Here is a 12,271-nt window from a genome sequence, read left to right as displayed (position 1 = left end):
ACACAGTACACACACACGCACGGTACACACGCACAGTACACACACACACATGCACACACACGCACAGTACACACACACACTACACGCACAGTACACACACACAGTACACACACCCACAGTACACACACACGGCACGCCCACACTCCTTCAGTCACGTGACTAAGGTTGACGCGTCGCCCCGTCTCCCGAGGTGACCTCTTGGCTCTCTCGTTTCTCCTCGACATGTAGATTCATTTCTTACTCTTACCTAGAAACGTCATTGTCAGTCTGTCTGTCTCTGTGGACGCAACTTGCGAGGAATTGTACTCACACACTGTGGGGTTTACGTTTCAAATAAAGTGCCCAGATACCACGCGATAAGCTCCGTGGTGAGCCAGTGCTATTCCTATTTACAATCCGTCAACATGAAAGTAGTTAAATTAACAATTTATTACCAATCTCCATATATATCAAAGGCAAAGTTGTGAATGTGTGTGTCTGTTCAAAATGTTTAGCGTACTTCCCGACACGCACCAAGCTTGAAATTTGCCATATGGGTAATTTCCAGACTGTACACCGTGCAAACATTATAAAAATAGACTTTTGTATATTTTTTGGGGGGGCGCGCAATAATGTATAAGCATGAAAACACCACGATACATAGGACTTACTTTGATTAGAATCTTGGAATTGATTGTGTACATGTTGAAATTGTTAAATGAGCATTTTGAGCACACTGCTGTTTTAATAAATGTTCATGATTCTGAGAATATAAGTGTAATTCTGAGCATCATAATGACCATAATGGAATTGTCATCATTAATGGGGGTACAATGATTTTTATAATAGGAATGCGGTTTTGAGCATGACTATTGATATTTCGGACTCATTTATGACAATAGATTGATGACTTTGTTTTGCTCATCAATCAGGATACTGTTAATGATGCACATGCCCATAAATTGTTGAAATGACTAGAAATGCAAGTTGTGTATACTCTCCAACCCCATTCCTCTACCTACCCATTCCCTTGACGGGCTCCGTGCCCACTTAAACCCATGACGATGGCGGTGACGATTCCACCTCTCGCCGTAACAATCAAAGCACCTCCAACTTCTGAATGCAAAGGTGCTGGTTGGTGCAACGCCAAAACACATCGTCAACGCCGCTCCCAAGCCCGCCCTACGTCAGTTTACATCGTTAGAATCAACAAAATAAAAAGTTCCACAGAGGAAACTAAAATGACATTACGCAATCCCCAAAGTCGCACGGGGTAGGCTACACGACTCGGAGAACAACGTCAGACTTCAAGACTTGCATCGCCATCATCATCGTTCTTCCTCTCCACAAGTCATCGCACGTCAATATTCAACAAGCTGCACACACGTGCAAGTCACCTCTCGACCCGCCACCTGCACAGTTAACGCGATCAGACCCGGGGGTCAAATTAAAATTGTGTCGTCTTTGGTGACGTATTACAATCGGTGTAATTTTAATGATGCACGTACAGCAACTGCTGTACGTACATGAAATTATATCATTGACAACGGGGTCTGCTTTTGCGGTATCTGCGTGCGGTCTTTTAATTATATAGATACGTAGTCAGTTCATTAGTATGGGGTTCCTCTATAAGGAATTGTAATTGTAAAATGTATTACTTAATAATACGCTTCCAGGCCGCACTTAGCTTGTAGCAGTCAGAGCAGTTAACAAGTTGTCGAGAGGCAACTTGTTAAAAATTTAATTTAACGTAGGTATAAAATAAAATAAATTTGATTTATTAAAACATTTAATTTAATTTAACGTAGGTATAAAATAAATGTAATTTAAATAAAATAAATGTAATTTATTAAAAAATTTAATTTAAATAAAATAATCTAATTTATAAAAATGTTTATTTAACGTAGGTATAATATAAAATGTATTTAAATAATGTAATTTATTTTAAAAATTAAATTAAACGTAGGTATTAAATAAATGTAATTTAAATAAAATAAATTTAATTTATTAAAAATTTCAACTTAATTTAACGTAGCTATGAAATAAAATAAAGAAATTTTGATTTATTACAAATTTCAATTAAATTTAACGTAGGTATAAAATACATTTAAATTAAGAACTCATTCATTTATTTAAAAAATACGTAGATATAAAACAAGTTTAAATCAACTTAATTAAAATTTTAAATCAAATTTAACGTAGGTATAAAATAAAATGTAATTAAATTAAATAATAAATATATATAAAAAATTCTACCTCCGTGACTTTACCGAAAGCAAAGAGTGTGGACCCACGTGACATCAAGGCTGTCCTAGTCTAGGCAAGGCCTCAGGGTGTACCGGGCCTTTCACAACAACAGCCGCAGCAGCAACAACGGTTCTCTTGAGAAAATGCTTTTTAAAAAAAGTCAACTTAGCTTACCTTGACACTCGCGAACTTTAATGATTAAAATAATTAAAACAAAACTAAACACTCACACGCACATGGGCGCGCGCTGCTCAGCGTGTAGGGCATTAAAAATGGTAGCGTCCTCCCGCGATCTGATTGGTCGCCGCGTGCAAAAGTGGGGAGGGGAGGGCCAGCGATCCGATTGGTCGAGAGGCAAACCTGGGCGCGTCTCCGGCGATGGTGCGTAGCGATTGGTCAACGGTTGACCTATGCTAATTTTGGTATGCTAATTAATTTTAATCTTGATTTAAAGCTTTCGTGACTGTAGTAATTCATATTCTTAGCTCTTTCGGTAAAGTCACGTTGAAGGGAAACAATAAAATAATGATATATAAAACAATAAAAATTCTCACGACGTTTCGACCATAACACAAACGGTCGTCATCAGGTGTGTCGGTTCGAATTAATTTATTTATTTTTAAACGGTTTATTTATTTATAAAAAAACGTCAGCGCCACGTGCAGCGATTTGGCAGATTATTTAGAAGGACGAGTCCATCTATGTTCTGAAAAGAGGAGGGGGGAGACGAAAAATTAATGTATGTTGTCTGAAAGCCACCGTAAGCGGGAATAGCTGCGCTATTCTCGCTCACGGCCAATACCAGCGACAATTAGGGGCCGTCCGTGAATGACATCACGCACCTAGAGGGTGGGGGGGGGGGTCAGACGTTTGTGACGATGTGTGACAAGGGGGGGGGGGGTTTGAGAAAAGTGACATCACATCAAATTGCGCAACTTTAAATAAATGTAAACACGTTCTACTTAATTAAATCGACTTTGTAATAAATGATTTCTACCTACATCAGAGTGCAGCGGCACATTAACAACGCACTACAATGACAATAGTTTAGAGCGATTTGAAGCATGTTTTATATTTTTTTTGGGAGGGGGGAGGGGGCAGAGCTTTGTGACGTCATATTTGAGGGGGAGGGGTCTGACTTTGTGTGACGTAGTCTTTGGTTCTATTGGGTAAAGTCACGTAGGTGAAAATAAAATAACAAAAAATCACGACGTTTCGGCCACAACACAAGCGGCCTTCATCAGGTGAAGGGACGAGACTGTCTGGAGGACAGCGCTGGAGTGGAAGAAGCCACACTTAGATCACGACCTTTAACCTGTGTGAGAAGAAAAACACCAAGCGCCTTGACAAATTAATTAGCATATAATTTAGCATTGAAATGGCTCATTGAAATAGCTAAGTTAAAGTATACACATCCGCAGAGGTACCCCTTGACAAAGGAATTAGCATCGAATTTAGCATTGAAATGGCTCATTGAAATAGCTAAGTTAAAGTATAGCTATTTCAATGAGCCATTTCAATGCTAAATTCTATGCTAATTCCTTTGTCAAGGCGCTCTGTTTTTCTTCTCACACAGCTTAAAGGTCGTGATCTAAGCGTGGCTTCTCCCACTCCAGCACTGTCCTCCAGTCTCGTCCCTTCACCTGATGAAGGCCGCTTGTGTTGTGGCCGAAACGTCGTGATTTTTTGTTATTTTATTTTCACCTACGTGATTTTACCCAATAGAACCAAAGAGTATGGATCCTAGCAGTCACGAAAGCTTTAAATCTAGAATTTGTGTGACGTCATGTGACGATGGGGGGGGGGGGGGGGTCAAAAATCCTCTAAAATCGCGTGACGTCATTTAAGGTTGGCCCCTTACCTGAAGCAGTCCCGAGCGTCACTTAGGTGGACTCAGCCATAATTAAGGTGGTGGTGAGGTGGGTGGGGGTGCTAACATCAGAATTGGAGAGACGAGCGGCCAGCCGTGGTTGTGTCCACACCAGCCCCTGGTGTTGTTCCATTGCGACCCTCACCGGTGCTCGCTAACAGCGCACGCCCAGTGGGAGTCGATGAGTCCGTGGGTTTCTGTGCGAGTCCGTGGGTCCACGTGTGGGTCTGTGGATGCGTCAGTCTACATTGGGGAGCCTTTGTCTTTGCATTTTGGGGACTAGTGCAGCACTAGTGTGTAGTAGTGTATAGTGTAGTGTATAGTAGTGTAGTGTATAGTGTATAGTAGTGTATAGTGTAGTGTATAGTGTAGTGTATAGTGGTGTATAGTGTAGTGTATAGTAGTGTAGTGTATAGTAGTGTATAATAGTGTAGTGTATAGTAGTGTATAGTGTAGTATATAGTGTAGTGTATAGTAGTGTATAGTGTAGTGTATAGTGTAGTGTATATTAGTATATAGTGTAGTGTATAGTAGTGTATAGTAGTGTAGTGTATAGTGTAGTGTATAGTAGTGTATAGCGTAGTGTATAGTGTAGTGTATAGTAGTGTATAGTGTAGTGTATAATAGTGTTTAGTGTATAGTAGTGTAGTGTATAGTGTAGTGTATAGTAGTGTAGTGTATAGTGTAGTGTATAGTTTAGTATAGTGTAGTGTATAGTGTAGTCTATAGTAGTGTATAGTGTAGTGTATAGTTTAGTATACTAGTTATCACGTGACTAGTGTAGCTAGCCAGGTGGTGACCACACTCGTGCGTGCATCTCCACTCGTCCGTGTCTGCAAGTAAGCGCTCGTGTGTGTATGTGCACCCGCGTGTTTGTTCGTGTCTGTATGTACGCACACTGTTGCACATGGTTCGCTCGTGTGGGTGTGTAGTGGAACGCACTGCTCATGAAAACGTTGCCTCGTTACGCGGTAAATGCTGCGGCACAACAGGAGGGAACTGCAGGGATGAGGCTCTCCAGTCTTGGTGCTGTGAATTAAAACAGCGCCAGGGTGGAGCGTCCCGTCCCTACAGCTCGTAGCTGTGACGGAGCGAGAGTGATCAGCGGACAGCCACCATGGTTGTCAGGTAAGGGGAGACTTCACCCGGAACTCTCCTCCACACGTGTTCCCCGTGAACATTGTCGCAATAAACGTACGATCAGGAATCTTTAAAATATCCGACCTTTGTTGTTCCGCAAGAATATTAACGCTCAAACTCGTATCTAACTCTTCATGAATTCACTTGGTCAAACAGTTCAGGTACTCGGCAAAGCATTTCACCACCCGGTATTCAACAGTTAAACAATCTACTCCAAATCAACACCGAAATGTCAAATTATCATCCACATTTGACTTCCACATCGATGGAAGCCATTTGCCATGACGTCCAAGCCATTAAACACCGGAACAATGAACGTGCCATTCAAGTACATCTTGAAACCCATTATCTGAAGTACTTTGTATTAAACAATAACTAAATAATAGAAACACGTTTACAATATTGAGCGAAGTTATAGTCACGGACTTTTTCCAACTTTAGCTCAACAGGACCACAAAAGCTCGGATATGTGGTTCATAATAAATGAATCAATCGGATTGAAATCATGAACTGGCCAAACACTTTCCGATTTCAACATCACCTTATAAAAGAATAACATTTTAAATAAAAGCGCACATCTTTATCTATCTGTGATGAGCGCTGCACTTTCCGTTGTTTTCATGCAGGGGGCACTGCAAACCGACGCACCCCCTGCATGGACGACGGAGGAGCAGGGACAGACGTTCGATTATGTTGGAATCGATCTGCAGACGGCGGTCTTCTCGCACGGCCAGCTCCGTGTCGCCTTATCTCGATCCCGCAATCCCAGACAGGTGAAAGTCCGCATCGAACCGAACCCCCGGCAAGGCCGTCTACTTAACGTTGAGAGAAAATTCACTCGAAATGTCCTTTTCAATGAAGTCTTCCAGATGTAAATTGATACAAGCTTTTAATGAAGAAGTAAAATCATCCAATTCAAAACATAACACAATTCAAAGATGCTTCATTTTAAAACTTCAAAACGGAGCATGGGGTACTTGCGTGAATGCGTCCTTCGTGTGCCATAAATGTTGTGACTTTCCTGGCCTGAAGGCCGTCAATGTGTTGGACCCTTATTGGTGCACAGCGTCTCAATAACAGCAGTGGGGTTTGCTTCAACCAATGGTTACGAACATCCAGACGTCAATCAGCAAGGAGCATTTCTAGTCCTAGTTAGACAAAATCTACGTCAACACGTAAGACAAAACTACAATTCGTGTTGTAGAGAATGTACCTCCTCCTATACGTGTAACTTTCCAGTGGTATGCCTTGTAACTGATGAATGATCTGAGCGTGCTCCCTATTTCAAAGACGATGAGTTGCTTCAGAGGCAGACGCTTCGTGAAACACAAAAGTACCCTTTGACCTGTATCACAAGAACAACGGGTCTCACCTGAGTTCTCTGTACAGGTTACTTCCAAAACACACACACACTTTGTCCTAACATCACTTATTCAATGCTTGACCCTCAGACAAAATGTTACATGTACGCGCACAATCAGACAAGTATTAATTCTAAATCATTGACGGGCATATTAACATTGAATTACTGCAGCGAAATTGACTGCATCACGTTATATCGTATTAACAAGAAGTTATTTACAAATACGCACCGTCTGCTTAACCGTGTATGTACACCGTACTATTGTTGCGTCATTCAAAACGAGTAGGCCGTTGCATGCTGGCGTCTGGGTCAAAATGTAGCAAATTCAAACCATTACGCTACAAATAATAAATCACGGCATGTCGATGGCAACACAAGCAATCGTCATCAGGTGGGGCAAGCACAGCAGCAACAAGAAACTGCTGGAGTAGGCGCCTACTCCTTCAGCAGTTTCTCTTGCTGTGGTTGTCCCACCTGATGACGATTGCTTGTGTTGCGATCTAAACGCCGTGATCTGTTATGTTTCTACCCACGTGGTGACTTTACCGAAAGAACTCAAGAGTGTGGATTCCTGCAGTCACGAAAGCTTCGAATCAAGATTACCTACAAACAACACAACTGAGATGACGCATCAATCATCGCCCCCTACTGACAGGCTCTTGTCCACATGCAGGCCGGTGCAGGACCACCACCTTGTGCCACACAGGGGCAGCTGCTACTTGGGGATGCTCTTCGAGTGTTTCAGACGAGGTACGACACGAAACTATGAGTTGCTGAGGCGATAAAGCAAGCAACGTGTAAATGCAATTGTTATAACATAGTGAATGCTTGGGAGCTTATTGTCTCTCGCTCCTGGTTACAGATCTACCCAACCCATGGGCCCACAAAGTGTTCAACTTCACGTTCTTGTCATTAAAGACCTGTGACAAAGGTGCATCTATTGTAGCGACATCGTCTCTGGCTTACACATCTACTGGGTCTCCACTTGACTTTGTATTGTCTCGGAGGAAGTCCACCCACACCTCCACTTCCACAAACTGCTGGGAGTTGCCTCGCTCTGCCTCACAGTAAGAATTCTCCTCCTGCTTCACGTTGCCTCCATCGATGTGAAGGTCCCATTTTGGAGTTGAATCTTCATCTTCACATTTTACCTTCACTTCTTCGCTCTTCACCATCACTTCTTCACATTTCACCTTCACTTCTTCACATTTCACCTTCACTTCTTCACTCTTCACCATCACTTCTTCACATTTCACCATCACTTCTTCGCTCTTCACCATCACTTCTTCGCTCTTTACCATCACTTCTTCACTCTTCACCATCACTTCTTCACATTTCACCATCACCTCTTCACATTTCACCTCGATACCTTTAAAAGTGTCCAAGCTGGGATTTTCTTCCGGTTCTTGTTTCATGAGGGATGGGCTCATTGCGGCACTTTGACTTTCACAAGCTGATTTCAGACTCCACTCCTTGTGGATCTTCTGATGCTTTTGTGTTCTCTGGTGTACTTGAAGATTTGATGACTGTGAAAATGCCTTCCCACACACACTGCACTTGAAGGGTTTCTCTCCCGTGTGTGTTCTCTGGTGTTTTTTAAGAGTAGATGAATCTGAAAATGTCTTCCCACACACACTGCACCTGAAGGGTTTCTCTCCCGTGTGTGTTCTCTGGTGTCTTTTAAGAGCAAATGACTGTACAAATGCCTTCCCACATACAGTGCACTTGAAGGGTTTCTCTCCCGTGTGTGTTCTCTGGTGTGTTTTAAGAGCAGATGAATCTGAAAATGTCTTCCCACACACACTGCACTTGAAGGGTTTCTCTCCCGTGTGTGTTCTCTGGTGTTTTTTAAGAGCAGATGAATCTGAAAATGGCTTCCCACACACAGTGCACTTGAAGGGGTTCTCTCCCGTGTGTGTTCTCTGATGTTTTTCAAGAGTAGATGAATCTGAAAATGCCTTTCCACACACACTGCACTTGAAGGGTTTCTCTCCTGTGTGTGTTCTCTGGTGTGTTTTAAGAGCAGATGAATCTGAAAATGGCTTCCCACACACACTGCACTTGAAGGGTTTCTCTCCCGTGTGTGTTCTCTGGTGTGTTTTAAGAGCAGATGACTGTGAAAATGTCTTCACACACACACTGCACTTGAAGGGTTTCTCTCCCGTGTGTGTTCTCTGATGTTTTTCAAGAGTAGATGAATCTGAAAATGCCTTTCCACACACACTGCACTTGAAGGGTTTCTCTCCTGTGTGTGTTCTCTGGTGTGTTTTAAGAGCAGATGAATCTGAAAATGGCTTCCCACACACACTGCACTTGAAGGGTTTCTCTCCCGTGTGTGTTCTCTGGTGTGTTTTAAGAGCAGATGACTGTGAAAATGTCTTCACACACACACTGCACTTGAAGGGTTTCTCTCCCGTGTGTGTTCTCTGGTGTTTTTTAAGAGTAGATAAATCTGAAAATGCCTTCACACACACACTGCACTTGAAGGGTTTCTCTCCCGTATGTGTTCTCTGGTGTGTTTTAAGAGTAGATGAATCTGGAAATGTCTTCCCACACACAGTGCACTTGAAGGGTTTCTCTCCCGTGTGTGTTCTCTGGTGTATTTTAAGAGCAGATGACCGTGAAAATGCCTTCCCACACACACTGCACCTGAAGGGTTTCACTCCTGTGTGAGTTCTCTGGTGGGTCTGAAGAACTGATGGCCATGCAAATGCCTTGTCACACACACTGCACTTGAAGGGTTTCTCTCCTGTGTGTGTTCTCTGGTGTGTTTTAAGAGCAGATGAATCTGAAAATGGCTTCCCACACACACTGCACCTGAAGGGTTTCTCTCCCGTGTGTGTTCTCTGGTGTGTTTTAAGAGCAGATGACCGTGAAAATGTCTTCACACACACACTGCACTTGAAGGGTTTCTCTCCCGTGTGTGTTCTCTGGTGTTTTTTAAGAGTAGATGAATCTGAAAATGCCTTCACACACACACTGCACTTGAAGGGTTTCTCTCCCGTATGTGTTCTCTGGTGTGTTTTAAGAGTAGATGAATCTGGAAATGTCTTCCCACACACAGTGCACTTGAAGGGTTTCTCTCCCGTGTGTGTTCTCTGGTGTATTTTAAGAGCAGATGACCGTGAAAATGCCTTCCCACACACACTGCACCTGAAGGGTTTCACTCCTGTGTGAGTTCTCTGGTGGGTCTGAAGAACTGATGGCCATGCAAATGCCTTGTCACACACACTGCACTTGAAGGGTTTCTCTCCTGTGTGTGTTCTCTGGTGTGTTTTAAGAGCAGATGAATCTGAAAATGGCTTCCCACACACACTGCACCTGAAGGGTTTCTCTCCCGTGTGTGTTCTCTGGTGTGTTTTAAGAGCAGATGACCGTGAAAATGTCTTCACACACACACTGCACTTGAAGGGTTTCTCTCCCGTGTGTGTTCTCTGGTGTTTTTTAAGAGTAGATGAATCTGAAAATGTCTTCCCACACACACTGCACCTGAAGGGTTTCTCTCCCGTGTGTGTTCTCTGGTGTGTTTTAAGAGCAAATTACTGTACAAATGCCTTCCCACATACAGTGCACTTGAAGGGTTTCTCTCCCGTGTGTGTTCTCTGGTGTGTTTTAAGAGCAGATGAATCTGAAAATGTCTTCCCACACACACTGCACTTGAAGGGTTTCTCTCCCGTGTGTGTTCTCTGGTGTTTTTTAAGAGCAGATGACTCTGCAAATGCCTTCCCACACACAGTGCACTTGAAGGGGTTCTCTCCCGTGTGTGTTCTCTGGTGTGTTTTAAGAGCAGATGAATCTGAAAATGTCTTCCCACACACAGTGCACTTGAAGGGTTTCTCTCCCGTGTGTGTTCTCTGGTGTTTTTTAACAGTAGATGAATCTGAAAATGCCTTTCCACACACACTGCACTTGAAGGGTTTCTCTCCCGTGTGTGTTCTCTGGTGTGTTTTAAGAGCAAATGAATCTGAAAATGTCTTCCCACACACACTGCACTTGAAGGGTTTCTCTCCCGTGTGTGTTCTCTGGTGTCTTTGAAGATGAGATGACTCTGAAAATGCCTTTCCACACACACTGCACTTGAAGGGTTTCTCTCCTGTGTGTGTTCTCTGGTGTGTTTTAAGAGCAGATGAATCTGAAAATGGCTTCCCACACACACTGCACTTGAAGAGTTTCTCTCCCGTGTGTGTTCTCTGGTGTCTTTGAAGATGAGATGAATCTGAAAATGCCTTCCCACACACACTGCACCTGAAGGGTTTCTCTCCCGTGTGTGTTCTCTGGTGTGTTTTAAGAGCAGATGACCATGAAAATGTCTTCACACACACACTGCACTTGAAGGGTTTCTCTCCCGTGTGTGTTCTCTGGTGTTTTTTAAGAGTAGATGAATCTGAAAATGCCTTCACACACACACTGCACTTGAAGGGTTTCTCTCCCGTATGTGTTCTCTGGTGTGTTTTAAGAGTAGATGAATCTGGAAATGTCTTCACACACACAGTGCACTTGAAGGGTTTCTCTCCCGTGTGTGTTCTCTGGTGTATTTTAAGAGCAGATGACCGTGAAAATGCCTTCCCACACACACTGCACCTGAAGGGTTTCACTCCTGTGTGAGTTCTCTGGTGGGTCTGAAGAACTGATGGCCATGCAAATGCCTTGTCACACACTGTGCACTTGAAGGGTTTCTCTCCTGTGCGAGTTCTCTGGTGCTGTGTCAAATTTCCAGTCCGATCGGTGCTGTATGCACGCTGGTCGCAATGCTGACTTGTCGTACCGAGCTGCTGTGCTGAGGGCCTTTGCTTCATCAGACCAGCGTCAGCTGCAGACAGAAAATAAGAATATCCACACCATCTACACGTCAGTATCGAGCCATGGAGGAATTAATATATACAGTCACACGTGACTTACACGTCTATATTCATTCATGTATTCACGACTAGCTGTACTACCCGGCTTCGCCCGGGACTTGGATCCACCACGTCCGGCCGCCTTTGTCTCCCCAGTGGTGATGTTCACACCACAAGTTACTCGTTTGAGGCTGAGTCGACCTAGGGGAGGCCCAGAAGCGGTTCAAATAATCGTCGCCGGTGGTGGCCGTGAGCGGGAATTGAACTCGGGTCGCCGGGTTCGTAGCGCGGCGTAGCGCTAACCGCTACACTGCAATGCGTTACGCTTACACACACACACAGACACACACACAACGCTAACCGCTACACTACAATGCGTTACTCTTCCACACACACACAGACACACACAGACACACACACAGACACACACACACAGACACACACACACAGACAAGGCTAACCGCTACACTACAATGCGTGACGCTTCCACGTGCGCGGGTCACGTGACAGATTTGACGTCACAGCTCACTTGCCGTGCAAACAATTCAATACATTATTGAGCTCCCACCCCCCAACAAAAACACAAAAGTGTATTTGTATAATGTTTGCACGGTGTACAGTCTGGAAAGTACCCACATGGCAAATTTCCAGTTTGTTGCATGTCGGGAAGTACGCTAAACATTTTGAACAGACAACACACACAATCACAACTTTGCCTTTTATATATATTTGGAGATGCAGTGAAAAACTTTCCCAAATTCATCACGCGGTTTCAGTTTTTTGATTTTCAGTTAGATTTATTTTGGTTATAGTCCCGTGAGCCATTCGGCTTTT

General features: G+C 43.5%; 1 pseudogene; it reads right to left on the bottom strand.

The window, feature by feature from the left end:
* Positions 1-6,607: 6,607 nt before the first annotated feature.
* Positions 6,608-10,888, bottom strand: LOC142915857 (uncharacterized; annotated as a pseudogene).
* Positions 10,889-12,271: the final 1,383 nt, after the last annotated feature.

The sequence above is a fragment of the Petromyzon marinus genome, unplaced genomic scaffold (genome assembly GCF_048934315.1).
Source record: "Petromyzon marinus isolate PM22_M1 ecotype Great Lakes invasive population unplaced genomic scaffold, UKy_Petmar_22M1.pri1.0 PM_G_Scaffold_36, whole genome shotgun sequence".
Classification (NCBI taxonomy): domain Eukaryota; kingdom Metazoa; phylum Chordata; class Hyperoartia; order Petromyzontiformes; family Petromyzontidae; genus Petromyzon; species Petromyzon marinus.
This window is presented reverse-complemented; position numbering and strand designations above follow the sequence as displayed.